The sequence below is a fragment of the Hemicordylus capensis genome, chromosome 8, assembly GCF_027244095.1.
Source record: "Hemicordylus capensis ecotype Gifberg chromosome 8, rHemCap1.1.pri, whole genome shotgun sequence".
NCBI classification, from domain to species: Eukaryota; Metazoa; Chordata; class Lepidosauria; order Squamata; family Cordylidae; genus Hemicordylus; species Hemicordylus capensis.
Window position 1 is genome coordinate 13,624,929 of NC_069664.1, and position 27,989 is coordinate 13,652,917.

The window sequence follows — 27,989 nt, forward strand, 5'->3', positions numbered from 1 at the left end:
AAGAGTTGCTCTGAGATGGTCCTGCATCTCTTCATCATCTGTTTTGGCAATGGCAACTGTCACAGTCACTTCCCACTGCCTCACCTATCTTAATAGAACTGTTCCGGGGTGATTGGCAAACACCCTTAAATGATTTTGGGCTTTGTGGGGGGAATTAGCGAGCTGGGGTGGAGTAGTCCCACATCAGAATAACTTTTGTGCAGAGTTCTGGTCCTGGGAAAATGAACTGACAGAGAGACTGAAGTTAAAAATAAAGTAAGGTTTTATTTGGGTTTCAGGGATACAGCGGAATAAGAGGGTTGATTAAAGCAATATTATTACTAAAACCATATTACAAAGATTAATCAGATCCTCACAAAGAGGCAATTTAGCTTAGTGTCCAAATCAAATGACTTCCAGGCTGGCTAGAGAAAAGAAGGCTTTAGAGAAACAGGTTTTGGATTTAAGAAACGAGCAGGGATGGGGAAAGCCCAGAGGGGCACTGTGATTATCATACAGTACAACCTCATCCTTCCTTTAGTGGTGATTGGACCCTCATGACTGAGATGCAACTGAAGGACCTCTTCCTTCAAGGATGGAACCAGGCGACAAAGAATGAAAAGCAGCTCCGGGGTTAGGCAGCAAGGGTAAATCCCAAAGGTGCCTGTTCTCATGCAGCCAGCTTCTTGCAGCAGCAAGGCAAGCAGAATAGATCAGGCCAGAGAGGAAAGCTGATCTGGAGGTTGAGAATGAGTATCGTGTGAAGAGCAAGGCTCTGATCATAGGGCAGGTATCCAGTCTATCACCCAAAGGACTGGTGACTCCAAGTTATAGAGACCAAAGGAAGCACACTGGTTGAAGAAACGAGGGCCAGTTACAGCCCCAAATACCTGCTGCTCCTTCCTGAGAAAGGAAATTCTGGTGGATCTGAAAAGGATCCATTTTCTTTGTGAAGGAACAAGGCCTAGACTTCTTGGGTTTCTGTAAATAAACCCCTGTATTTTATCATGTATTAATATTCCTAAACCTCTTCTTGTAAATAAGCCCTGTTAAATGTACTGTGTTATATTATATTTCCAAAACTTCATTATTGTAAATAGGACTCTGTGGTTGCAAATCTTTCTGCATGGAGAAGGCTGCCAGGGTCAAAATTTCAATCTTGTTTTTCTATAGTTTCTATAGTTTTCTACTATAGTTCACTTCTAGAGTAGTGCTCCGCAAACCCGAGATATCTGATCGTGAGTAGCCGTGCTGCCGCTCCGCACCATGGCTACTCTGTGAGTAGACTCCCAGAGTGGAGGCAAAACGCCGCATCCCGGCTCCGGGGGTCTCCCCAGTATGCCCTGCGCGCTCCCAGTATGCCCTTCTTCGGGGCCCCTGAGCTCCCCAGCCCCTGCCGGCTCCGTCACGGAGCCGGCAATCATCTGGGCGGCCAATCTGGCCGCCCAGGGCTACCTTCCTGCTCATGGGCTTAGATCGTGAGACCCGGTCCAGTATGGGATAGAGGGACTCTTATTTGGGGGATGATGTGAAGAGGCATGAAGGAAATACCACCCACAAATGATGTAACACCCTCAAACCATTCAAAGAATGCTGATACAATTGTTGAGAACCTCTCTGCTTTCTTGTACTTTGTACGCATGCAGTACTTCCCTCTGATTCATTCTAAAGTGTTTTGTAAACATTAATTGCTTCTCTTTGTCTCTATTAAAGTGAAACTGCCAGACCAGAAGAGTCCCTGGCATCCTTTCTTGTTGATGAAATAGCACTGGGCTCTCCTCCAGTTGCTGACATACACCCAAGAAAGCTTTATCTTTTCTCTTGGTGTTTACTGCTGAACTTATGATAGGTGCAAGTTGCTATAGCAATGCAGATTTCCATGGTAATGCTACACAGATGAACATATTTTCATGTCACTTTTGAGATGGCATAGGAAAGGGGAGGCCCTGGGGAACAGGTGAGCAATCAGAATGTATATTATTTTTATACAGGATGTATTATGCAATAATATTACATAAGTACATTGTATTATTTATTTCATGTGAATATATTTTATTGTTTTCCATTGTTTTAATGTTTTAAACTGTTTTAATCTGTGTTGTTTTATTGTAAACCACCCAAAGATGTAAATTTTGGGCACTATACAGAAGTGTTAAATAAATAAATAGTATTACATTACTTTGTTTCGAGATGAATCGACCTTTAAAGCTCTAAATGGCTTGGGAACGGGTTACCTGAGAGAGCATCTTGCCCCATATGTCTCATCCCAGTCTTTAAGATCTTCTTCAGAGGCCCTCCTCCGGGTGCCCCTACCAAATGAGGTAAGGTGAATGGCTACTAGGGAGAGGGCCTTTTTGGTGGTTGCACCCCATTTATGGAATAGCCTTCCCAATGAGGTTCATTACTTCGTTCTTTTAGACACCAGGTAGACCTTTTTCTTCACTCAGGCCTTTTAAATCTAAAATTTAAATGTTTTGAATTTTCAAACTGATTTTTAAAAAAAAGTTTAAAAAATTGTTTCTGTTTTGTATTTTGTATTTTCTTTCCTCTCCTTTTTTTGGTCTGTTATGATTTTATTTATTTATTTTTATTTAATACATTTATATACCGCCCCAAACTAAAGTCTCAGGGCAGTTCACAACTATAAAATAACAATACAAATAAATAAAACATTAAAATCAATTAAAACTCCAAAAAGCTGCTTAAAACAAAATCGATTTACAATATTTAAAATTACAAAAGTTAAAAGGCCTGGTTAAAAAGAAGAGTCTTCAAAGATCTTTTAAAAACCACTAGAGATGGTGAGAGTCTTATGTCAACGGGAAGCGCATTCCAAAGTGTGTTTAATGTATGTTTTTTCTCATGTTTTAATGTTGTGTTGTAAGCCACCCAGAGAACAATTTTTTAATGGGGCGACTAACAAATAAAGTTGATGATGATGATGATGATGATGATGATGATGAAGAATTGAACTCCAGTTTATAATCAGTATTAGGAAGATGAGCCTGAAGGCCTATTCACACATTATGTTCAACACTCATACGAGTGTACAGTGTGTACAGGTACAAATATGTACACAGGCACAGTCATTCACATATTATGTTGAACACAGGTACAGAAGTACACTTTCTATCTGTATCATACATTTGAAAGGCCTGTATCCAGGTTTACTTTTAAAATGAACACAGCTACAATCATTCACACAAACACGTGTACGAGCATACAGACATCTGTACAGCATAATGTCTGACTCAGGCTTGAGTAAGAAAAGAATCAAAATTGGAGAAGGTGAGACCACTTATGGGCCAACTTTTCCAAATCAGTCTTAGAAGCAGGCTCAGAGAAAAATGAACTATTCCTCCCCCATTTAGATAATGCCTCTGGGGTGGTGTTGTTTTTTGTTGTTGTTTTTAAATCAAGCTCCAACCCTGTTTCAGACACTGGTATGCCCCTAGTGATGTCACTGGGAGTGCCGATGGGATTTTTCCATAGACACTGTCTCAGTTATGTATATAGAAACGTAGGAAACTTGGTATAAGGCGTGACTTGCCTTATACCAAGTCAGACCATTGATCCATCTAGCTCAGTATTGTCTACACACACTGGTGGTGGCTTCTCCAAGGTTGCAGGCAAGAGGCTCTCTTAGCCCTATCTGGAGTTGCCAGGGAAGGAACTTGGAACCTTCTTCACAGAAGCATGCAAATGCTCTTTCCAGAGCGGCCATATCCCTAAGGGGAATATCTTAAAATGTTCACCAGTAGTCTCCCATTCAAATGCAAACCAGGGGGACCCTGCTTCGCAAAGGTTCATGCTTGCTACCACAAGACCAGCTCTATATTTGAATGTAGCTATATACTGGCTTGTCACCCTAAGTGGCGCAGCAGGGAAATGCTTGATTAACAAGCAGAAGGTTGCCAGTTCAAATCCCCGCTGCTACTATATCGGGCAGCAGAGATATAGGAAGATGCTAAAAGGCATCGTCTCATACTGTGATGGAGGAGGAAATGTAAACCCCTCCTGTATTCTACCAAAGACAACCACAGGGCTCTGTGGTCACCAGGAGTCGAAATCGACTTGACAGCACACTTTACCTTTACCTTTATATACTGGCTTTGGGGTGGAGTCACAGTTTGTTTGTCTGCTCGATCTTACTTGCTATCCTGAATTCAAACTAAGAGGTTCTCCCTCTCTCTGGATAATATGAATACAATGGGGCAATTCTCACGATCAACAAAAATCGTGCTAGGAGAGCCTAGCCCGATTTTTGTTGATCGTAAGAACCGCCGGGCTTGCAGCCAAGCCCGGTGGTTCTTGAGTGGGTAACCCGCTTGAGAACCCCTGCTAAAAAGCAGGTTTGCAGAGTGAGCGCTCCAGCAAACCTGCTTTTTAGGATCGTGAGTAGCCACGGCATGCCTTTGCACCACACCTACTCACGAGTAGACCCCCTGGCTGGGAGGTGGAAAGCCGCCTCCCAGCTCCAGGGGTCTCCCCAGTATGCCCTGCGAGCTCGCACAGGGCATACTGGGGCTTGCGGGGGCCATGCGGCCCCCGCTCCCCCCACCCCCGTCAGCTCCATCACAGAGCTGGCAACCATGTGGGTGGCCGATCTGGCCACCCAGGGCTCCCTGCCCACTTGTCTGTGGGGAGAGCGGGCTTAGCCCGCTCTCCCCGCAATTGTTGCAAAAGTGGGTCTCACGGATCGTGAGACCCGCCTCAACGAGTATCTATATACCGCTTTTCAACCAAAGTTCCCTAATCAATTAATTAATTAATTAATTGGCTGCCTGTCCCCAAAGGGCTCACAATCTAAAACAAACAAACAAACAAACAAACAAATAAGAAAGACACCAACAACAGCCACTGGAGGGATGCTGTGCTGGGGTTGGATAGGGCCAGTTGCTCTAAAATAAGAGATTGTTAGCCTGTTTGTTCTTTTCATAGCCTCGTATGTTTTTAGTTAGTAATAAATATAATACTCTTGTTTCTCAGTAAAAGTTGGCTTCCTGTTCAATTGCTTACAGTAGATAAGTAATTTTCCTGCAGCAAGTCTAACAGGATCTGATCCCTCCTACAATCTTATCGTCCCCCCTAAAAAAAATTCTAGATCCCTCTCTCTTGCCTGCCTTCCCACTTACCTGTACCTGCTTTTTCTGAAACCCCTTCCTCTTCACATATGCACTTCTCACTGCTCTAGTGAGAGGGGAATGGAGAGACAGCTATGCCCTGCCTTGGAGCTTCGCCAAGGCCTGATACTAATAGATAAGAATGTGCAAATCGATTCAAGTGCAAAATTATCTGTAACCAAAGCTACCTGTTTTGGGCAATTTGTGGACAAAACAAATCGCCTCTGTGCTAGCTGGCCAAATTCAGGTCCAAAACCAATCACCCAGATTTTGGACCTGAAATTTTTGTAGATTCAGACATCCATTTTGTGGCGATCTTTCTTGCTGTCCCCATTTTGTGTCAGGAATTTTTTTTTTTTAATCCTGCCCTCCCAAGTTTCAGATTGGTGACTTACAGTGTGCAACGACTGGCTGGCTATTCCTCCTTGGTTCCAGAATGGCTCATTTCCATTCAAATCTTGTGTTGCCAGGGGTGACTGACCCCGCATTGGCTAGGGGAAGGATCAAAGAAGGGGCAAGGGGGGGGAGTTCGAAGGAGGGATTTTCAAATGTACTTAAGGAGGCAGCCAGCCAGCCACCATTCTGCCTTCCTGCCTCATGGGAGGAGAGAGAGAGAGCGAGCCAGAGGAGCTTTGCTTTGCCTTGCCTGCCTGCTGCCTGGAATGGATTCTCTGCTTTGTGTGCCTGCTTTCCTGACTGAGGAAAAGAGAAGATAATTTTCTCACCCCCTTCCTGCTGCTTAGAGAATTGCTGCCTGAGCTGGCTGTCTGTGCGAATCAATTTGGGTACCAAATGATTTATACCCGAATCTACCTGTTTGGGGAGATTTGTGGACAAAACAAATCACCCCTGTGCTAGCTGGCCAGATTCGGACCCAAAACAAATCGGGGATGATTCGATTTGGGTACAAATCGAATTTTAAAAATCAATTCATGCACATCCCTACTGAGGGATGAGGCTGTAGCTCCAAAGTAGAGCATCTGCTTAGCCTGCAGAAGATCCCAGGTTCAATCCCGGACATCTTCAGGTAGGGAAGAGAAAAATTCCTGCTTGAAGCCCTGGAGAGCCGTTGCCTGTCAGAGTAGACAACACTAAGTTAGATGGATGAATGATCTGACTTAGTAGGCGACAGCTTCCTAATTAATAGCTTCTGCATTATTACTATCTAAAACTGCCCTCAGTTGTGGAAACAGCTCTGGGATGTTCGGTTGCAAGGGATCTCTGCAAAAATGACTGTCACCTTGCAGTGCTTGCTATAGCCTTGTCCTCAGCATAACTTGGAATGAACCACTGAACCCTCCACCAAAGCTAATGAGCTTTTGCCTCAATTTAGGTTCAGTCTCCCGAACCATTGATTTACTGGGATTCACACACTGTGATGGCAACAGAGGGGCCAATTAGTGCCCAGCGTGACAGCAAACTACAGTGGCATGGACAGCCGTCCATTGAGAATGAGGCTGGGACCGAACCCAAAGTGATCATTAATTAAAAATAATCTAGTCCGTGAACTCCATTAAAATGGATTCCTTGAATGGGGCTTAATTAGCTTGGCAATAAGCACCCTTCTCTGAACAAATTTAAGATCCAATTTGATATTTCACCCACCAAACAAGGACAAACACATAAATAATTGTTTGGGGCTAACGGCCTGCATAGCTTGAACCCAATAAACTTTTCTTGTCGGAACTTCAAATTAAATGCCATTGGGCTAAATGTAACCCTCCTGCAGTGCGAACACTGTGATGTTTATCCTCGTACCGAGAACGGCTCATCCCAAGGTGGTGTGTTTATATTACCTATGAAAGGAAGAGATGCAAAGGTGGTCTGGCAGGATGCCAATACAGGGGGGGGGGGGCGCCAGAGAGGTTTTCTTCTGCCTGATTTGTAACTCCCCAACCACCTGCATGTGAAGTAATGTGGACAAAGAAATACTGAGATGAGAGAAACTTTACAGTATAATCTTGCTCTCTGCAACCAATTACAAAGCTTTCCCTTCATGGGCAGCAGACGAATAAGGGAACCTCTGCTAACATGGCAAAGAGGCACCTTTTTAACGTGGTGATTCTCTTTATGTAGCGGGGGGGAGTATCTGGCCCTATCCACCCCCAATACAGTATCCCTCCAGTGACTGTTGCTGGTGTCTATCTTGTGTTTCTTTTTAGATTGTGAGCCCTTTGGGGAAAGGGATCCATCTTATTTATTTGCTATTTCTCTGTATAAACCACCCTGAGCCATTTTTGGGAGGGTGGTGTAGAAAGCGAATAAATAATGATGATGATAATACTTATCCCCCTACTGTGTTTTTATGCAGCGACTGTTTATTTCAATGGTGCCTGTGCAGGCGAACTTATCAATGTAATGTGCTCTAAGTCATTCCCAGTCATTCCTAGTTAGAAATTCCCAACCTTACCAGGACACCACAGGAGATATCAGCCAGCTAAGCCAAGGGGTCCCCAGATAGTGTTGGACTACAACTTCCATCACCCCCTGCCACACTGTGGCTGGGGGTGATGGGAATGGGAGCTGTAGTCCAACAATAACTGGGGGCCAAAAGTTGGGGAGTCTCTGTTCCAAGAAGTAAACAAGTCTTTAGTATGCATAATTCAGTAAGGACTGTTACTGAATTATGCCATTCTTCTCTCTAAGCATGTGTTGAGTGGAAGATCCCAATCCACTTTGTATGAATCTACCTACTGTATGTCTGCAGTTCCTGAGCATGTGCACAGTCATAAACCTAGAACATAGAACATAGGGAGCTGCCTTATATCGAGTCATACCCTTGGTCGATCTAACTCAGTGTTGTCTACACAGACTGGCAGTGGCATCTCCAAGGTTGCAGGCAGGAGTCTCTCTCAGCCTGATCGTGGAGATCAGCTATCCTCCCAAGGTTATGAACCTTGTTCATAACCTTGGTTATGAAATGAAATACATGTTGTCAATGAAATGAAATGAAATACATGTTGTCCCACCGGCACTCATTTTAAAAAAAAAACTTCTTGGTGCTGCTGCGTACCTCTCTGCTGCCCCTGCCCCTATTTTCGGCCGGAAGTACCACGTGCATGTGTGCGCCTTCCGGCCACTTCTGGCCAAAACTGGGGGCAAGGGTGGCAGGGAGGTACGCTGCCGCCCCAAGAAGTTTTTTTTAAAAGGAGCACCAGTGGGGGGAAAGCAGCGGGAGGGGTAAGTGCACCTCCCACCCTTAAAGAACCACACACCCCCGGTGCCGAACCTTCGAACTGTGCCACATTCAAACCAGTTCGGAGGCCTCTACAATGGCCTCCAGACCAGTTCATGCACATCCCTATGGCACACTTTACCTGACTACAAGACTAGCTGCCCTCTTCTTACATTCTTATATTCTTAGTTTCTAATTTTTCATCCCATTTCTACAGAGACTGATTGACTGGAAAGGTTTCGGGGCAAATTGTGTCTGAGAGAAAAGGAATGAGCATTCCAAACAGTAAGAGATGACATCTTTTTAATATCGATAGCAATCAGCCCTTCGATATAGTTTTCTGAACTGTAGAATGTTCGTGTTTTGAGCACAACTGTCTATGTTGCAAATCTATAACTGAAATATTCTGCTCATAAAACGCCATCAGCAAAGGGGTGACACCAAAATAGAGCCATCAAACCTGATCACACCCTGGGTGCTCCCTGCTTCAGATGGATTTTGATTGAGTGTCACATGTTTACAGAACATGTCAGACATTTATTATACTTTGTCACTAGGCATCTGCCATGTGCCACTTAGATCCTTTTGCGGATATCACATTTATTGCCAGTTCCTTGGCTTCATTTCCATAAGCTTTTCACTTGGCATAATCTATTGCAAATGTCAGCAACACAAATGTAAATTATTCAGGGTAGCCTTATTATTCCTCAAACAACTATTTGTATGAATTACAAGTTACAAAATTCTTCTCTCCAGCTCCAATAACTGTCTCACTCACAGGATAGGGCTTGCGTGAAGAAGACATTTTTGCTACTGCCTTTTATTGGGGTTTTATATTCCCCAATATTTATCAATCCTGAAGTGCCAGATGTTTATATTTCTGTGTGATATTACAAAACCAGCTGGTGGCTTATGAGTGAATGTGTTGCCGGGAAGGTCAGCAATAGCTGTGTCACCTCATTTTAGGAAGCAGTTAATTTATCACTGCAGAAAAATCTGCATTTAAAGATCAACAAAGGGGGATTTTCATTCCTCCCATTATATGGGGAGAGTTAAAAGGGAATTCTAAGGGTTGCTATCGGCCCAGACAGGGACAGAGCAAACAAACAATGAATATTTATATACCGCTTTTCAACAGAAGGTCCCAAAGCAGTTTACACAGAGAAAACAATAATAAAGTAATAAGATGGATTCCTGTGCCCAAAGGGCTAACAGTCTACAAAGAAACATAAAACAGACACCAGCAACAGCCACTGGAGGGATGCTGTGCTGGGGTTGGATAGGGCCAGTTGCTCTCCCCCTGATAAAGAGAAGAGTATCACCAATGGCGCAGCAGGAAAATGACTTGCCTAGCAAGCATGAGGTTACCAGTTCGAATCCCTGCTGGTATGTTTCCCAGACTATGGGAAACACCTCTATCGGGTAGCAGCAATATAGGAAGATGCTGAAAGGCATCATCTCATACTGTGCAGGAGATGGTAATGGTAAACCCCTCCTGTATTCTACCAAAGAAAAACGCCAGGGCTTTGTGGTCGCCAGGAGTCGACAACGATTCGATGGCACACTTTACCTTTATCACAGTTTTTTAAAAGTGCCTCTTTGCTCAGATAATAAGGAAAGAGGAGGAGGCGGAGGAGCAAGAGAAGCATGAGGAGGAGCATGAGGAGGACAATCAATGTACATTGCTCTTCACAAAGGAGTCTTTGCCCTGAGGAACATACAATCTAAATTTCAATACAGGGGGGACAACAGAGGAAGGAGAGGCAGATGGAGGCAGGCCTGGTTTTTAAAAATATATATATAAGTAGGAAAATAGGAAGCTGCCTTCTACCGAGTCAGACCACTGGTCCATCTAGCTCAGTATTCTCTACACTGACTGGCAGCATCTCTCCAAGGTTTTAGGCAGGAGTCTCTCCCAGCCCTGCCTGGAGCAGCTGCCAGGAAGTGAACCTGGGACCTTTTGCAAGCAAAGCAGACACTCTTCCACTGAGCTATGGCCCCATCCCCATCATTTTATATGCCTTTCAACATATAATTTGATTATATAATTTCAATATATAATGCCAGTGTGGTGTAGTGGTTAGAGTGCTGGACTAGGACCAGGGAGACCCGAGTTCAAATCCCCATTCAGCCATGAAACTAGCTGGGTGACTCTGGGCCAGTCACTTCTCTCTCAGCCTAACCTACTTCACAGCGTGGTTGTGAAAGAGAAACTCAAGTATGTAGTACACCGCTCTGGGCTCCTTGGAGGAAGAGCGGGATATAAAAATTCTATATATCTATCTATCCATCTAATCTGCATTGAGTTGTTTTGTTTTGTTTTTTAGTGAAAGAGAGGGATAAATAATCTTTAGCGAGGGGCAGAGAGACTAGGCATTCAGTTCCGTTCCCTAAATAAAATAAATTACATCTCCAATATTAAGCAACGTAAAAAATTGAATATGACATAACCACCACTCCAGTTGAAGCTGTGTAGTGCTAGGAGGAGATAGCCTTTTTACACACATTCACAAAACGTGGAGACAGAATATGTGGATTGGGAAGCAGTATCACATCTGCTGATGCTGTCCCTGCCCAGGCATTGATGGGAATTTTGTGCAAAGTGTCTATAAGCACATGGAGGCTGGGTGCACAGAGACATGGTATGATTCTGCTCATCTAAGAACATAAGACCAGCCCTGCTGGATCAGGCCCAAGGCCCATCTAGTCCAGCACCCTGTTTCACACAGTGGCCCACCAGATGCCGCTGGAAGTCTACAGGCAGGAGCTGAGGGCATGCCCTCTCTCCTGCTGTTACTCCTCTGCAAATGGTATTCAGAGGCATCCTGGGTAACAGGTTGTATCTCATTGTGCATTAAATCCAGACATATTGCAAATGTATGGACAGGGAAAATGTATGGATCAGTGGTATTAGAAAGCATTGGACTTCCTTGCTGGGCACGCCTTATGCATATATTTGTATTTACTTCTGCTTACAAATTGCTTGGATTTGCTAGATCTGGTTTAATATGTCTGTGCATAAGTGTGATAAATGTACTTCCTTCAAGGGAACCTATTTGTATTCTTTACTTATTGTGCATACTTTAATAGTGCCTGTCTTCTAATTGAATCATCTGTCGTTCCTGTATAATAGTTTTCTTCGTGGTATGTTTTGTATATTGAAAGAAAACAATTGACAAAGAAGGACAAAGACGAATTATGTCGGCAAGATTATTTAGGCTTTGGATTGCAATGGCTGTTTTGTGTGGGTTGTGGCTTTTTAAAAAAGAAATCAGTAAACTCCATTCTACTCTGGTGTGGGAAAAGTACATAACTCCTCTGCTAAAGACCTCAATTTTATAACCTTGTACTGCTTCATTTTTGCTACTTTTACCATCCAGCCCACAAAGGTAACCATTATTTTAAGATATTTGCTAGGGTTGGAGCAGGAGATGTTTCTGCTTTCTTATACTAAATTCATCAGATGTGAGCTTCGGACATTAGCTTCTTCATTTTCAAAACTGTTGTCTGTTGAAATTTCTTTCTAATGCTTGCCTTCTTTAGCAAAGGGCTGCATGTGTGTATGTATGTATGTATGTATGTATGTATTTGATTTCTATACTGCCCTTCCAAAAATGGCTCAAGGCAGTTTACACAGAGAAACAACACATAAATAAGATGGATCCCTGTCCCCAAAGGGCTCACAATCTAAAAAGAAATCTAAGATAGACACCAGCAACAGTCACTGGAGGTCCTGTGCTGGGGGTGGAGAGGACCAGTTACTCTCCTCCCGCTAAATAAAGAGAATCTCCACGTTAAAAGGTGCCTCTTTGCTAAGTTAGCAAGGGTTCATATTATATATTTGTATATTCAAACAGAGGGCTCTGATTCAGTTCCCCACACAAGAATTGCCGAGATAATATCTCATTTCTTCCCCTAATGATACTTAAGCAATAAGGCATGCCAGAAAACCTGGTTATTAACATTTAACGGCACCTTCAACAACAACGATTCCCTTGAGATCTAATGATCCAACTTGCCCAATTCTCTCTGGCACTCTACAGCGCTACCCATATAATGGCCAGAATCAGTACTATACCTTTACAGCCCAGGTGACTTGAGGAAATAATAGGGGCCTGACTGCTCCATTCAATAATTACTCTAGGCTTGGTTAATCAAGTAAATTACTTAATTGAGAAAAGACCTTGTCTTGCCTTGCCAAGGCAAGACAACCACCTACCTAAACCACCCTCTTGCACATGATCACATTTTCTGCTTCTGATCCTCTGGCTCTTGACTCCAGTATGTCTTTCCCATGCCTGCTGTCTCTGGAGCCTTTGACCTTTATGCAGAGGTCCACTTAGGTAATTAAGGAGCCTGGGCCTAAAGGCCTTTGGAGGGCCCCTTCCCCTGCAAATTAAGCATCATCACGCTCAGCCAGGCAACCACACCACCCTGGACAGATTAAAGAGGATTTGGGGGTCCCCAAGGGCTATGAAGGCCTTGGACTTTGGCCCGGAAGTTCAGGGGTAAGAAAGCCTCTGCCTTTATGCTACAATTGGACTTTCTTTGATTGCCCTCCAACTGTGGCCTTAGGGGCAGAGGTGCTCTTACACCTGGAGTTCGGGGCCAAAGTCCAGATACTCCACAGCCCCTGGGGCCCCCAAAATCCTCTTAAGGGGGGAGGATTGGTGGTGGTAAGCAAGCTGCAGGTGAGGCTCATTCCTACTCTCCTCTCCTTGCCCCAGCCACCTCACTTCACCTGCTGCCCTCTTAACACCAGGTGCATGGGCTGGTTATTCTGGGAAAATTGCATTAACCCAGCCCTTGTGGAGGAGTGCTGGTCTTGTGGTAGCAAGCATGATGTCCCTTTAGCAAAGCAGGGTCCACCCTGGTTGCTTATGAATGGGAGACTTGATCTGTGAGCACTGTCAGATATTGCCCTCAGGGGGTGGAGTCACTCTGGGAAGAGCATCTAGCTTCCAAGTTCCCTCCCTGGCAACATCTCCAAGATAGGGCTGAGAGAGATTCCTGCCTGCAACCTTGGAGAAGCCGCTGCCAGTCTGGGTAGACAATACTGAGCTCGATAGACCAATGGTCTGGCCTAGTATATGGCAGTGTTCTATGTTCCTGTGTTCCTAATGCTGCAGTGAGCAAAACAAGGCCAAGCGAGGAGAGCAGGAAATGAGCTGCACCTGTGGCTTGCTTACCACCACCACTCTGCCCTGCCTGTGCCAGCCACTACTGGCATCCACTCGGCTATGCTACCTCCTTTCATGTGTGCATCTTTGGTCCTCGCATTAGTGAAGACTTCATCTGGATGTCAGCCGCAATGTCAAGTCTTTGTTTCTCAGTGTGAAATAAAGTGGAGTGTGAGTTCCAAACTTTTCCAAGGCCCAATTAAGATATGGGACAGGGACTAGATTACTGTGCACCTTCACAAAGAGAAGCCATCTGGTGCATACTGCTACGGTGAGGACTGCCTTATGGAATAGTACTTTTGCTGAAATGTCACCCAAGTCTGGATGGAGCACTGAGAACATCTGTGAAACAACATACAAGAGGAACCGCCTGAATATTTTGAAGGGCAAAAGGGTGAAGGAGAAATATGTCAATGCTCAAGAGGAAACGGTAGATGTGAAGAGCAAAAAAAAAGCAGCAAAGAAACAGAAGCAGAGGCAGAAATATAACCACAGAGAAATAAAGAACTTGTCAAAAACATTTTCCCCAACTGTGAAGCAGAGAATGTCAGTGAGAGATACGGCTGAGTTGCTCTAGCTAAGGCTTTATTAATGCCGCTAGGGAAGACAAGAGATTCCACATCCATAGTGGAAGACGTTATTTCTATACGAGGCATGATAATGCCTGCTTAAACTATTATCAAATCCGGCAATGAGGAAGAAGGGAAAGAATCTGTGCTGCCAGAAAGTGGGCTGTGATTGTGTATGTTTTGGATATAAAACACTTCCCGCAAAGTGCTGAAAAGGGAAAATGTCAAAACGAGTCACATCTGGTGAGAGAAGGGAATTTGAGCAGAGCCGAGAGATAAGAGGTGGAAGTTATTGTTTCACATCCTTTCGCCGCTATTATCTGTTCCTTGGAGATCATTTCAAATTTCCCCACAATTTGCAGACATGCATGGTTGCTCAAGAGAGCTGAGACGATGATTATTCAGCTTCATCAATGTATGTAGTGATATGAATCTAAGTAGGCACGGCAGGCCGCTGCCCCAGGGTCCTTACAATTGACGGCCAATGTCCTGACTAATGAAGTGACAGTGCTGCATGAGCCATGCTGGTGCTGCTGCTGAGTTCAACCAATGCAACTCTGGAATGTGCAAGAAGGTGATGGGAGAATCTCAGTGACTTCCCCTTTCCCCGGGAAGCACTCTGTTTCATCTGAAATATGTCTCTGAGGGTTCCACAGCCCTCAGGGACATATTTTCAGGTAGCAGAGAGAGCTTCCGGGGGGAAAGGAGGTCATTAAAATTTGCCCCTCCCCTGGGAGCACTGGTGCTGCACTAGTTGGGAACCCAGCAGCACCACTGGTGCATCTCACATAGCACTGGTGCATTGTTAGTCAGGAGGCTGACCCATGGAAGAGACAATGGAACAATGAAGAGACAAAAATGGAAGAAAGAGCAGTGGGAGTTCAGAGAATAGAAAGGAAAGGGTCGAAACAACAGAGGGAGAGTCAAGATGACAAAGAGTCAAGACTGAAGGAGAGTCAAGGCAACCAAGGGAGTCAAGAGAATGGAGAAGAAAGGGTAACAATGCATGGGTGGGATGGACCCGAATAATTTTGTGAAGCTATTCCCACTTGGGGAGCCTTTGCGCCTTTGCGAAGCTATTCCCACTTGGGGAGCCTTGCCCATTTTCTACTGATCGTCAGAACCACCGGGCTCACAGGCAAGCCTGGTGGTTCCAAGGTGGCTAGCCCTCCTAATTCCCCGCCTCCTTAAATGAGGTTAACGGAGCGCTTGCTCCGTTAACCTCATTTTGTTGCTCATGTTCTACCATGGCATGCGGTGACACATGAGTAGATCCTCGACCGGAAGGCCGCAGCCAGCCTCCCAGCCTTGGAGGTCTCTACAGAATGCCCCGTGCACTTGTACGGGGCATCCTGGAGCTTCCGGGGGCCAGGTGGACCCCTCAGCCTCTACCAGCTAGATAATGGAGCTGGCAGTCGTGTGGGTGGTTGACTCTGCCTGCCGACCTGCCAGAAGCTCTTCTCACTGCTTGTGAGAAGAACTTCTGCATGTCAAAGTTCCAAGGTTCAATCCCCCATATCTCCAAAAATTCATCTTCAGATTTTAAAAGTCTTTCAGGTGGCAGGACTGGCAAAGACCTCTGTCTGTGCCCCTGGAGAGCTAGCATCAACTTTTACCCTTCTTCAGTGCTGCCCTGTAAGCATGGAACTCCCTCTAGAAAACCAGAATGATGGCATTTTATGTTCTTCTAGCTTCCTTCCTTCTCAAAAACCACATTTGTCACAGCGCTTTTCGCTCAGTCTCTCAGTCCTTACCCCCAAGTGAAACAAAGCCTACAGTGTTCAAACTTCACTCATCACTAGGAGATCTATGATCAGTCTCCCAAAAGGAACATAAGAAGCAGCTTTATACTGAGTCAGACCATTGGTCCATCTAGCTCATCATTGTCTATACTGACTGGTAGCAGCTCTACAAAGTTTCAGACAGGCCCTACCTGGAGATGCTGCCAGGGATTGAACATGGGACCTTCTGTGTGCAAAACAGATGCCCTTCCACTCAACTATGGCACCATCCTCAATTTGCAATTGTGATTTTTCTAGTAAAACACAAGTGTGAGGGAGGCAAATTGAATAACAACAGGGCAGGTGGGGGGAGGGAAGACCCTGTATTTTTGTTCTCTACAGATGTGAGAGTGGAGGGAGTGGGGCACACAACTTTGATCACCAAAACAGTCCATGGGGAAAGAGCTAAACCCCCTCTCTCCCTGTCCTGCAGACCCATCCTAAGTTTGTATTTCATTTTTTTTAAAGTTGAGAGATTGTCCATGGATATCCTGATATCACATTTTGTGTGAGCCTTAAATATACTCATAAAGTAAAGTATGCCGTCAAGTCGATTCGATTCCTGGTGCCCACAGAGCCCTGTGGTTTTCTTTGGTAGAATACAGGAGGGGTTTACCATTGCCTACTCCCACGCAGTATGAGATGATGCCTTTCAGCATCTTCCTATATCACTGCTGCCCAATATAGTACCAGCGAGGATTTGAACCAGCAACCTTCTGCTTGTTAGTCAAGCATTTCCCCGCTGCGCCACATAAGTTGTACATAACTACATTTTGCACTTGAAGCTGCTTTATTATACTAGGCAACATCCAGACGACTTGTTCTAAATTTTGCACAGTTGAGATCAATGATATATATTAGCAATGACGGATTAAAGTCTCATTAATTTCAGAAGGACTTAGTTACGATTAATTCATCTGGATGTGGCCCACTGACAGCCCACTAGATTTCCCATGAGTCACAACTGCCCACAGAGCGCCTACATTTATTTATATTATTATTTATTATTGTTTACACAGTCAGACAGGTGTTATTGACTGGTTTGTTTTATCCAGACATCAAGTCCTTCCCAAGGACCTGGGATGGCTGAATTTTATTGTCAATGTTGTTGCTGTTATTATTATAGATATCGTTGCAGAATATAGGCTGTTCCCAGTAAAGTTGCTTTTTGTAATTGGCTGATGGTGATTTCTGTGGCCCGTATGGTGTTGAGGTGCTCTTCAAGTTGTTTAGGAATTGCACCTAGGGTGCCAATTACTACTGGGATTACTTTGGTCTTTTTCTGCCACAGCCTTTCAATTTTAATTTGTAGATCTCTGTATTTGGTTATTTTTTCTATTTCTCTTTCTCCTATTCTGCTATCCCCTGGTATTGCTATGTCGATTATTTTCACTTGTTTTTCTTTCTTCTCGACTACAGTTATCTCTGGTATATTGTGTGGCAGATGTTTGTCTGTTTGAAGTCGGAAGTCCCATAATATTTTTGCATCTTCATTTTCGACAACTTTTTCAATTTTATGGTCCCACGAATTTTTGGCTACAGGTAGCTTGTATTTTTTGCAGATGTTCCAGTGTATCATCCCTGCTACCTTGTCATGCCTTTGTTTGTAGTCAGTGACATCTCCTTTTGGAGAGGATGATTGAGCGCACCTTAAAAATCTCTTGTAATTTTATCCACCTCTTTCACACTGCCCTGATTTCTCTGTCATAGGAACAGTCAGGACTAGAAATCAATAAATTGCAAAGCAAACATCCAACTGAACTGGTAAACAGCAATACTTCACAAACTCACCATCTTGTTTGCTTAGCACAGAGCTGATTCCTTTCTCCCAGAACAAAATAAACAATATGAAATCTCCCTGGTGAAAAAAAATTATTTTCATAGAACATTTCCACAGCACATGTTTTGGGGAAATGTTGCTTCCTTTGCAGAAGAAAGCATTTGTCATGATTACTGCTATTGACACCAATTAGTCCTTTATTGCATTTTTCTGATATTCATTATGCATGATATATTCATATACTTGACTAACACACGGGAATTTCAATCTGCTCAACTATTTTATTTCTAAGGTGTATTAAAGAAAATACTGGCACTGCAAACAGAAACAAACAGCTGTATGTTTCTAGCAAACAATACTATACAGTTTATTTATAGAACGTATTCCCAGGAAGAATGTGCACTTTACAGAAATTAAGGGTATAGGGACATAGGAAGCTACCGTTTACCAAGTCAGACCATTGGTCCATCTAGCTCAGTATTGTATACACTGGCCCACAGTTTTCTCGCCCGTCCCCTGACATGCTCCCCAATGCAAAGCCATGCCAGACAATGGAGCATAAGCCCAGAAGGAGCTTCCTCTCTCTACTCTTGTTTGGGCGATTTGCCCATACCAGACAACATGCTCCAGCCTCCAGAGCCTTGGTTAGGAAAGTGAATTTTACTTACAACTGAGGGTTCAATCAGAGACTGGGGGTGGGAGTTGGATCCATGGATGGGTCCCAGAACAACGGCTCCCATTGTTCGGATGTCAAAGGGGAGAACCTGAGATGAGTTTGCCTCAGATTTCTCATGATGTCCGAAGTTGGCCTCTGCCTTAATATAAGACAAGGTGGCTTATAGAGCATGATGAAACTGAGATTTGCACTGTGGCAGGAGTTCACATTAATGTTGATAACCCACATTAAACCTAGATTCAAATGACTGACCAATCAGTGTAGACAGACCATTGTCTACACTGATTGGCTGTGACTCTCCAAGGTTTCAAGCAGGAGTCTTTCGCAACCTTAGGACGGCAAGGATTTAAGCTGACATCTTCTGCATGCAAAGCAGATGTCCTTCCACTGAGCTATGGCCCCATACCACCCTTTTAGATGGCATGATCTATCTAAAGTTACATGACCGACGTAAATTAAACACATCTCACAGATTTCAACAGGGATGCATTAAACACACACTTAACTCTCTCACTGACATTAATGGAAATTACAAGCACTTAAATTTGACTGACTGTATGAACAGGGTGGCATCTTGATCTTAGCCACATTGCATGGAGGTCCTATTGCTGTTAAACGTGCCTTCCATGAGTTTCTCTGTACTCGTATCTCTGAATATGAATGCAGGGACAGGAAGAAGCAGGACTGCATGCACTAGCTTCAGGAGAGGAGAGCTAGTCATATGGTAGCAAGCTTGAATTGTTTGCTTTGTTAAGCAGGTTCTGCCTTGGTTTGCATTTGGTTGAGAGGCTACATGTGAGCACTGCCTCCCGTAATGGGTCCACGGCTTGGTGGAAGAGCATCTGCATCCCGCTTTGCTTCTTGGCTTCTCCAGGAAGGGCTGGGAGAGGCTCCTGCCTGAAATCTTGGAGAGCTGCTACCAGTCAGTGTAGACAATACTGAGCTGGATGGACCAATGGCAGCTCCCTATGTTCTTAACCCCATGCATTCAGTAGAAGATCTGAACAGAGCAGCATCTGCATACAATTGTATGCATTTAGGCTCTGGCTATGCAATTATTTAAATAATGTAATTTTATTTTAATTTCACAGATAGCACAACATATAGCAAAATACAGTCTTCAAAACCCCAGCAGGTGCTGGAATCTGGTGGAGTCTCATAGCAAATTAAAAAGAAATCTCCAGAGCTGACACGTTCAGCTCAACACAGAGAAAGCACTGATTTATCTTAATAAATTACCAGATACACATGCCATTTGGACATTCTGGCTTTTTAAATGCACTTTTGCCTCTATCTATGTAATTCAAAAAGTGGAAGCACCACTCCAAAAACCAGTCTTAACAGTGAGGACTCAGAACTTGATAATAGCAGAAACTTTGTCCAACACCATTAGTTCCCATGTTTTGTCAGCCCAAGCTTTGATAGGTGGTATCCTATCAAAGAAGAAGAAGAAGAGGACAACCAGCAGCAAGGTGGATGGATTCAATTACGACAGCAATGAATGCACCACTGGGAGACCTTAAAGGCCAAGTTGAAGACAGAGCATCCTGGAGAGAATCTATCTATGTGGTTGCTAAGAGTCGATACCGACTTGACAGCATTTAATCAATCAAATCCTAGTGTTGTTCCACTTCTTGGCAATAAATTTAATATAACATCTTCTTTGCTATATTTAAGAGGGTATCTTCTTCTCTATGAGATCCACTGCCCACTGAGATAATCTGGAAAGGTCCATCTGCAGTTGCCACCAGCTTGTCTGGTGGCTACTCACGGATAGGCCTTCTCTGTTGCCACCTTGAGGCTTTGAAGTGTGCTCCCTGCTGAAATAAGATTCTCCCCATTTCTAGCAGCTTTTTAAGTCCCTCAAAATCCAGAGCCAGTTCAGGTGTTACTTTCAACACATAATTAGATTAATCTACTCATGTGCAAATGATAATCTGAATGGAAAACCATATGATGAGGTAACAAAAGCTATACTAAGAATTCTTTAAATAACGAGGGTTTTCCAATTGGCATGGAACCAGCAATAACGCCAGTAGTGGGTCCATATGTATCACTGTTTTTTCCGAGTTTCAGAAAACTTTAGGGATGTGTACAAAATGGATTTTGCATTCTGTCGCAAGCTCAGAATGAAATGCAAATGGCTGGAAAAGTGTCCAAAAAAAAAAAAAAAGCACAAGTTAATCTCAAGGCCAGACATGGAGCTCATCACAGCAATCACCAAGAAATATTAGAAAGAGAGAGTGGTCCAATTCAGTAGAGTCTGAGGAGAAACTGCCTGACCCACAATCCCCTGATATGGTCTTGTTACAGGATGCTGAAGAGGAACCCCAGCTCGCCTGTTGTGGAACAGGAGGAGGCTGCCAGGGAGCTGTTTCCTTCTTCAGATGGGGAGGAGCTGGGACCAAGCAGCAGACCGGTGAGCCATGTGGTGCGTTGGCGTGATCGCAGAAAGGAGCAGCGTTTTGTGCAGAGAAGGAGCAGCTGTTTGGCTGAAAAGTCTGATAGGGGAGGCATCTGAGTCTGTAGCCCCAAAGGCAGGTGGTGCCTTAATTGGCTTCACCTGGCATTTGGCCTTGAAGGGGTATAAATTCAGATTGCTTTCTCTGCACTGCACTGGTTTCAACTGATTGCTTGGGTGTGAAGTTCCAGTTCTCTGTTCTAGAGTACCTTGTTCCTGCTTGCTCCTGGGATCTTGACCCTGTTCCTGGCTATCAACTTGTGACTCTCTTTGGAATCCCCCTGGACTATGGAATTGGCTACCGACCCCTCTCCTGGTGTCAACCCATATTGGACTTGGCATTTGACTATGATTTATGGACTGATGATTCAAATGTGGTAATTTTATTTGACTTGGTTCTATGTATGTTTGCTTCCACTTTGCTGCAAGTAAAAGCCTTAATCTCATGCATTCCAGCTGTTGCTTTGATTTGTTGCGGAAGCATGCACCCTTGACACGGCCAATGTCAATTTCTCACCACAATACTATCTCACAAACAAATCAAACCACAACACAAAGAAGGAAGGCACCCAAGTTCTGCCTTTGTCAATTGGAGATCCAACAAAAACCAGATAGTTATAGCAGCAACAGCACAGCATATTAGACTCAGTGCTGAGAAAAGAAAACCACAACATCAAACTTTCCTTAGAGAGGAGAGCTGGTCTTGTGATAGCAAGCATGACTTGTCCCCTTAGCTAAGCAGGTTCCACCCTGCTTGCATTTGAATGGGAGACTAGAAGTGTGAGCACTGTAAGATATTCCCCTCAGGGGATGGAGCCGCTCTGGAAAGAGCATTGAGGTTCCAAGTTCCCTCCCTGGCAGCATCTCCAAGATAAGGCTGAGAGAGATTCCTGCCTGCAGCCTTGGAGAAGCCGCTGCCAGTCTGTGAAGACAATATTGAGCTAGATAGTCCAATGGTCTGACTCAGTATATGGCAGCTTCCTCTGTTCCTTCCTCCTGTCCTGATGTATCCTCCTCAAGAGAGGCACATTATAAGGGCTCTCTCTGCCTCCAAGTCCTTTTGAACTCATTTTGAAATTCCCTCCTTTCATGTTCCCCCCTTTCATGATCATTGAGCCTGGCCCATGGGGCCTGGGCCCCAATTAATTTCTCAGAGCCCTGAATCTCATCAGCCGCCTCCTGACTCCATATGCTCTTCCCCAAAGGAAATTCTGCAGTATCTTGGAGCATGGGAACGAGCTCCTAGCCTTCAATGCAAGGGAGAGAAAGCTCACCCAGCTGGCAAACAAAGTGCTCAGTGGCTGGGAGTGAGTGAAGAGTTGCACATTGTTTTCCTAGCTGGCAAGCTCTTCATTTTCTGGTTGGGTGCTCAAGGCGGGCAAGGAGGTTCCTGGAGGAAGGAGTGCATTCTCTCATCCTATGGTGGTCCTGCTCCCTCCAATTTCTTTTTCTATCCCCTACATATTCAACAACACAGAGAGAGATCTCAGATGATTTCCCAGCCTCAGAAGGCCATTTTTGACGGGCGTGAGAATTACCTGCCATAAAAGCAAAGTAAACATTCATTAAGCTCCTGCAAGACAACAGTGTTTTTAATAGGGTGTTTTGACTTTGCTCCTTTTGGTTTGCCAGACAGGTATTTTGAATCTATATTCTGAATTAGCAGTTCCCCTGTTAGTTTGAATATTCCTGGGTGGTAATTAAGCACCTTTTAAAAGCCACTCACAATTAAAGTGTCAATGGATTATTTTTTTCCCATTAAAAAAATTGGATTCAGTACTGATGCTTTATTCATGAAGAGCTTCAAAATGAGCTTGGTTGTACTGGAAAATAAAGTGGGAAGCTTAAAAAGAAGAAGGCCCAGTAGGGTAGTGAGAGAACAGCAAGGCTACAGAGTGGGATTTGCTACTTAACTCGTGGTAGCATCTCCGCTTCAGATGGTCTTGGATGATATGGATTATCTTGGTCCATTTCAATCTGGCTTCAGCCCAGTTTGGGGAAGGAAATGGCCTTGATCATCCTAGTGGACACCCAATGCTGGGAATAAGATCAGCAAAGTGTGTCCAGGATGGGTCTCCTGGACTTCTCAAATCATGCTATTCTTCTGGGCTGCCTCTATGTATTGGGGATGAGGTCACTATTTTGTGATGATTCTGGTCCATCTTCAAAGGAGGGCCCAGAAACTATCATAGGAACATAGGAAGGAACACAAGAAGCAGAGATTTATAGGGAAGTGCAGAATGTTTCAACGTCCAAACATTTCAACTTGAAATGGGCCATTTTGAGTGTTTCAAGCTTGAAAAAGAACACACTTTAAATAAAGGGCCTGTTTCAAGCTCGGAGCAGAACAACCCAATTTTGATAGAAATATTTCAACATTTCATGCTCCATTTTCGAAGCCTGTTGTTCCCTATCAGGTCGGTTTTCTGGCACTGGCTTCCAATTGGCTTGCGATCAACTTGCTTCTTGGTTGGTTTGTTGTCATATTAATATAAACTGCCCTGAGCCATTTTTGCAAAGGCAGTATATAAATTAAATGAATGAATGAATGAATGAATGAATGAATGAATCAGTTGTTATGGGCAGCTGTGCCCCCATTGGCTAGGGGAGGGAGGAGGGGGGACATGAAAGGAGGGGAACATGAACATGAAAGGGGTGAACATGAAAGGAGGGATTTTCAAAATGTGTTCAAAGGGACTGGGAGGGAGAGAGAGCCTTTATAGTGTGCCTCTCTTGAAGAGGATACATGAAAGTTTGATGCTGTGGTTTTCTTTTCTCAGCACTGAGTCTAATATGCTGTGCTGTTGCTGCTATAACTATCTGGTTTTTGTTGGATCTCCGATTGACAAAGGCAGGACCTGAGTGCCTGCCTGCCTTCCTTGTGTTTTGGTTTGTTTGTTTTAGTGAGATATTATTGTGGTGAGAAATGGACAGTGGCAGCTCTCTGTGTCACTACATACACATAGGGCCTACCTACACATAGGAGTGCGCACAAAACCGGATTGCCCAGTTTGGTTCAAGTCCAAACCAGGCTGGGCATGTTCAGTTTTGTGACCCCAACAAAGGGGCCTGGCTTGACTAAAATTCAAGCCAGTTTGGGGGTTCTAATTTAACTCATCACCAGGTTCAGCATGGCCTCAGAGGTGCTGCTGCAGCCACAGAGAGCCTCAGATGGTTCACCTTCCCTCCACTAGCCTCCCCCATTCTCCAGAGGGCCTTTGGCCCATTTTATTGCTGCTATGTTCCTTTCTGAGGTGGTGGTTGTCATTTGGGGGCCACAGCATATGCGCCATACCATTTGCATGGCCGGGTCATGACCCAGCCATGTAAATGTACAGGGTGCATATGCAGTGACCTCCAAAATGGCTGCCACCACCTCAGGAAAGGCCAAAATGGCCTGAAAATGGGCCGAAACCACCAGAAATTGGGCTCTTTGGAGACCAGAGGAAGGCTTGTGGGGGCAGGGGGAACAAAGACCACCCATGGCCACAGCAGCTCCCCCCAAGGCCACCACTGAACCTGGTGGCAAGTAAAAAACCTCTAGAACCCCAAACCAAACTCTCAAACCCCCAAACTGGCCCCAAGCCAGCCCAGGGGTTCAGCTTGACCTTGAGCCTGACCAGTTAGATGTTGAACTGGCTCAAGGTCAAGCTGGTTCACAAATCCCTACCTACATATATTCAACTTGTATGTGCATGGAGGTCAGAAGCAGAGACAGCAGGCCCAACCCTGTTCTCACCAACCCACTCACAGACACTGCACGTTAACTGAATTTTACAGAGCTCGTTATAAAAATCTCAAGATCCCACACCAATGCTACATACAACTTGGAATTTTTGATTGCACAGTGAGGAAGATTTTTTTTTCCAAACTTGTGCACTCTAGAAATTGTATTTGAGAATCTCACATCAATTTCAGCTTTCTTTAGAGTATCAACAGAAGCTGTTTAAAATAATTAATTGCTAGAGAACCTCAAACTTTAAAGTTGCTTTGATAAGCACTATTTCAAAGATTTCTTTTCCTTTCTGCTCCCTGGCAAAATCTTCAAGGGATATAATTTAATTACACATCTCAGGGAAACATACTTGCTTATCTTTTATCTTGAGAGAAACAGGACTGGTCAAATACATAAAACCCACTTACCATCATGAATGGATGTGTCATCAAGAAGAACAGGAGCAGAAAATGCAAAGTTGCCAATGGCAGCATGCTAAAAAGGGAAGAAATGCCTTGCAAACGGAAGGTTGCTATCTCACTCACCACAGGCATTTGGATGCACAACCTCTAAATTGTTATTATAACTACTTTGAGAGGGGTAACCATTAGGGCTTTGCATTGAATTGGAACAATAATCAAATCCTGAGGCTGTTCACACAATCAACATCCAGACATTGATCAGATCCAGACTTGATTCGCTTCAGCAAGGTAGCTGCATCATGTGCCTGTAGACTATACCCTGTGAAAGGAAGGGCAGGTAAGTAGGTTTCTTATCAGGGAGAGGCCTAATATCCTTTCCCATGTGAGTGAAATCAGGAGGTGAGTCTCACGATCAGTGAGACTCTCTGAGAGCGGGTTTGTGGTGAGAGCGGGCTTAGGCCACTCTCCCCGCAGACTATCATTCAGGCAGCCCTGGGGGGCTGGATCACCCGCTCACATGACTGCAGGCTCCATCACGGAGCTGGCGGGGGCTGTGGGGATCGGGGGCTGTGCGACCCCCAGAAGTTCCAGGGTGCCTCGCACCAGCACAGGGGGCATCCTGGAGAGACCCCCAGGGCGGGGAGGCTTGTTTCAGCCTCCCGCCGGGGTTCTCCCCGTGTGTCAATGCACCTCAGCAACACACAATAAAAAAGACAGGGTTAGCGGAGTGTTCGCTCTGCTAACCTTGGCTAAGGGAAGGGGGAATTAGGAGGGTTTGCTGCCAGGAGCCATGCTGCTCCCGTGCAGCAGACAATCAGCAAAAGGCGGGCTAGGCTCCCTTAGCCCGCTTTTTGCTGATCGTAAGAATCTCATCCAGGGGTGCAGAGTGAGGGGAAGCTTGAGGAGTACCTCCTCCCCTAATTTGTTGTTGTTGTTGTTGTTGTTAGAGAAGAAACTTCTGGGAGGGGAGAGGAAATATGTTTGGGGGGTTGAAGATATGGATTATTGGGCTTGACTGGCGGGGGAAGTTCAGTAAAATTAGAAGGAAACTTCTCAGATGCTTTTGGAGGGATCTGCACACTTATGGTGGAACACCCAGATGGAAGAGATTTTCAGTGGACAAACTGTATGAAAGCAAAGGTTAAGAAGTCACTCTCCACCACAGCCACCAATTCGTTGCTGATTTCAGCCTACCAAAGCTGCATTTTGTTTAATCCTCATCCAGAGTCATGATTTTTTACCCAGAAGTAGGACTTCCTACTTCCAAGCAGTCCCATTGGACACATTTGATATCCCCCACCTTTTCAGGCCACAGAACCCACAATAATTTAACATTTCACCCCCACATTTCATGTGGGGCAGTGGTGAGCCCCACATCTCTAGCATGGCAATTGCACAACTCACTGATAATGTGAGCTAAGAACAAGTTGTTCTGGTAAGAACTAATCTGCCTACTTTCCTTTCACTATATTCTTAATTGATAATTACTAACTTCACAAATTAGCCCACTTCACCTTAAACATTCACACATCTGCCATCTTGAATTGGGGTGGATTACATTATCACAAACTGTACTGTTGAGGTGTTCCTATGTGTCCCTACAACTGTAGCAAATTTTGTTCAAATTAATTAGGTGGTTCACAGGTTAGCCCACTTGTGCTTCAAACGTTCACTGCCTACTGAGTGAGACTGTTAGTCCATCTAGAGCAGGGTTTCTTAACCTTGGTCCCCCAGATGTTGTTGGACTACAACTCCCAGAATCCCCAGCCACAAAGGCCATATCTGGGGATTCTGGGAGTTGTAGTTCAACAACATCTGGGGGACCAAGGTTAAGAAACCCAGATCTAGAGCATCTCTCCCTGCCCCCTGCCCCCATCAATACATCTCCTCCTCCCTCCCTCTCTCTCTCTCTCTCTCTCAGATTGCAGGGGAGGGAGTTGCTTCACTCACTGCCTCCTCCTGTTGGACTAAACTTCTCTTGGTCTGGCCTCCCACCAGTGGACCAGTGTGAAGTGAGCAAGTGATAGACTGGTTGTAGACCACCTTTTGTCATTTCTGTTTTTCATGTAACCCATTATCTTGGTACCTTCACTGACAGATGTGTGAGGTTCTGCAGACTTTTTAGTGCTACAAGTCCTACCTCTATATCTACTTGCTTTCTCCACCTAGAACCAAGCTCCACCCCTGCTCCCCTTTCTGGGCTGTATCCCACCATGAAAAATGGGGAAAGACCAGAGGTGCACTGTGGATGGTTGATCCACTGATGCCAGGCTTACTGAAGTTGGCATGTTGTTGTGGTTTCATCTGCCCTAACTCAAGAACACAGAACTATTCAGAACCTCAGACTGGTTTTGAGACACTAGTATCTTTGGAAACAAAACTGAAGTTTCCAAAGAGAAACAGGGGCTCCATTCACACGTCAAACAAAACCAGAGTTGAGGGGGTTCCAGTTACAATTTCTGTATTGCAGGCAACTATAGTTATGCCTGAAAATGGTCCTGCCATTTCCCTCTCCAGACTCCAATTTGTACCTTCGGTTTGTAGTGAGTTTTGCCACCTGGACCACTGGTCTGATGGTGCCAGCGTTGCATCCAAACATGGCACAGTAATCTGGCTGCTGTGCAACCAGAGTTGAGGGAGGAAGCTGGGCTGTCTTTCAGTCAAGCTGGGCTTGACTGCTGGGGCTGTCCTACAGTCAAGAAGGTAGCCCAGGCAGCCAGTTCTCCTTCCTCCATGCAGTCTCACTGACTGCAGAGGGAGCTCTCCATGATGCTGAATTCAGACGGGAGAGCAAGGGGAGTGGGAGCGGAACTGCGGGTCCATTGGTCCTGCCATTCAACGTTATGTGAAAATGTGGCCAGTGTGTGCTCCCCCATACCAAAGGGCTTAACATGGGCATGGAATAGATACTACCAGTGTTCCCTCTAACAGGGATTCCCAGATGTTGTTGACTACAACTCCCAGAATCCCCAACTGCAATGGCTTTTGCTTGGGGATTATGGGAATTTTAGTCAACAACATCTGGGAATCCCTGTTAGAGGGAACACTGGATACTACCCAACCCACCATAAAAAGCTCATTCATTTCTGGGGTGGTTTTTCTCCCAATTGACTTAACATGGGGATGGG

At 44.7% G+C, this 27,989-nt stretch overlaps 1 long non-coding RNA gene across 3 annotated transcripts in view; it reads left to right on the forward strand.

Moving 5' to 3' along the window:
• The first annotated feature begins 1,912 nt into the window (after nt 1–1,912).
• LOC128333937 (uncharacterized) overlaps nt 1,913–27,989 on the forward strand; it is a 237,496-nt gene continuing 211,419 nt past the window's right edge. Inside the window, exons 1-3 of one of the 3 annotated variants that reach the window (XR_008311123.1) lie at nt 1,913–1,936; nt 8,495–8,562; nt 20,577–20,783. This is a non-coding gene — a long non-coding RNA (uncharacterized LOC128333937). Of the gene's footprint in view, nt 1,937–2,168; nt 2,301–8,494; nt 8,563–20,576; nt 20,784–27,989 lie in introns of those variants that run through there. The other 2 variants (XR_008311121.1, XR_008311122.1) reach the window with 2 other exon arrangements.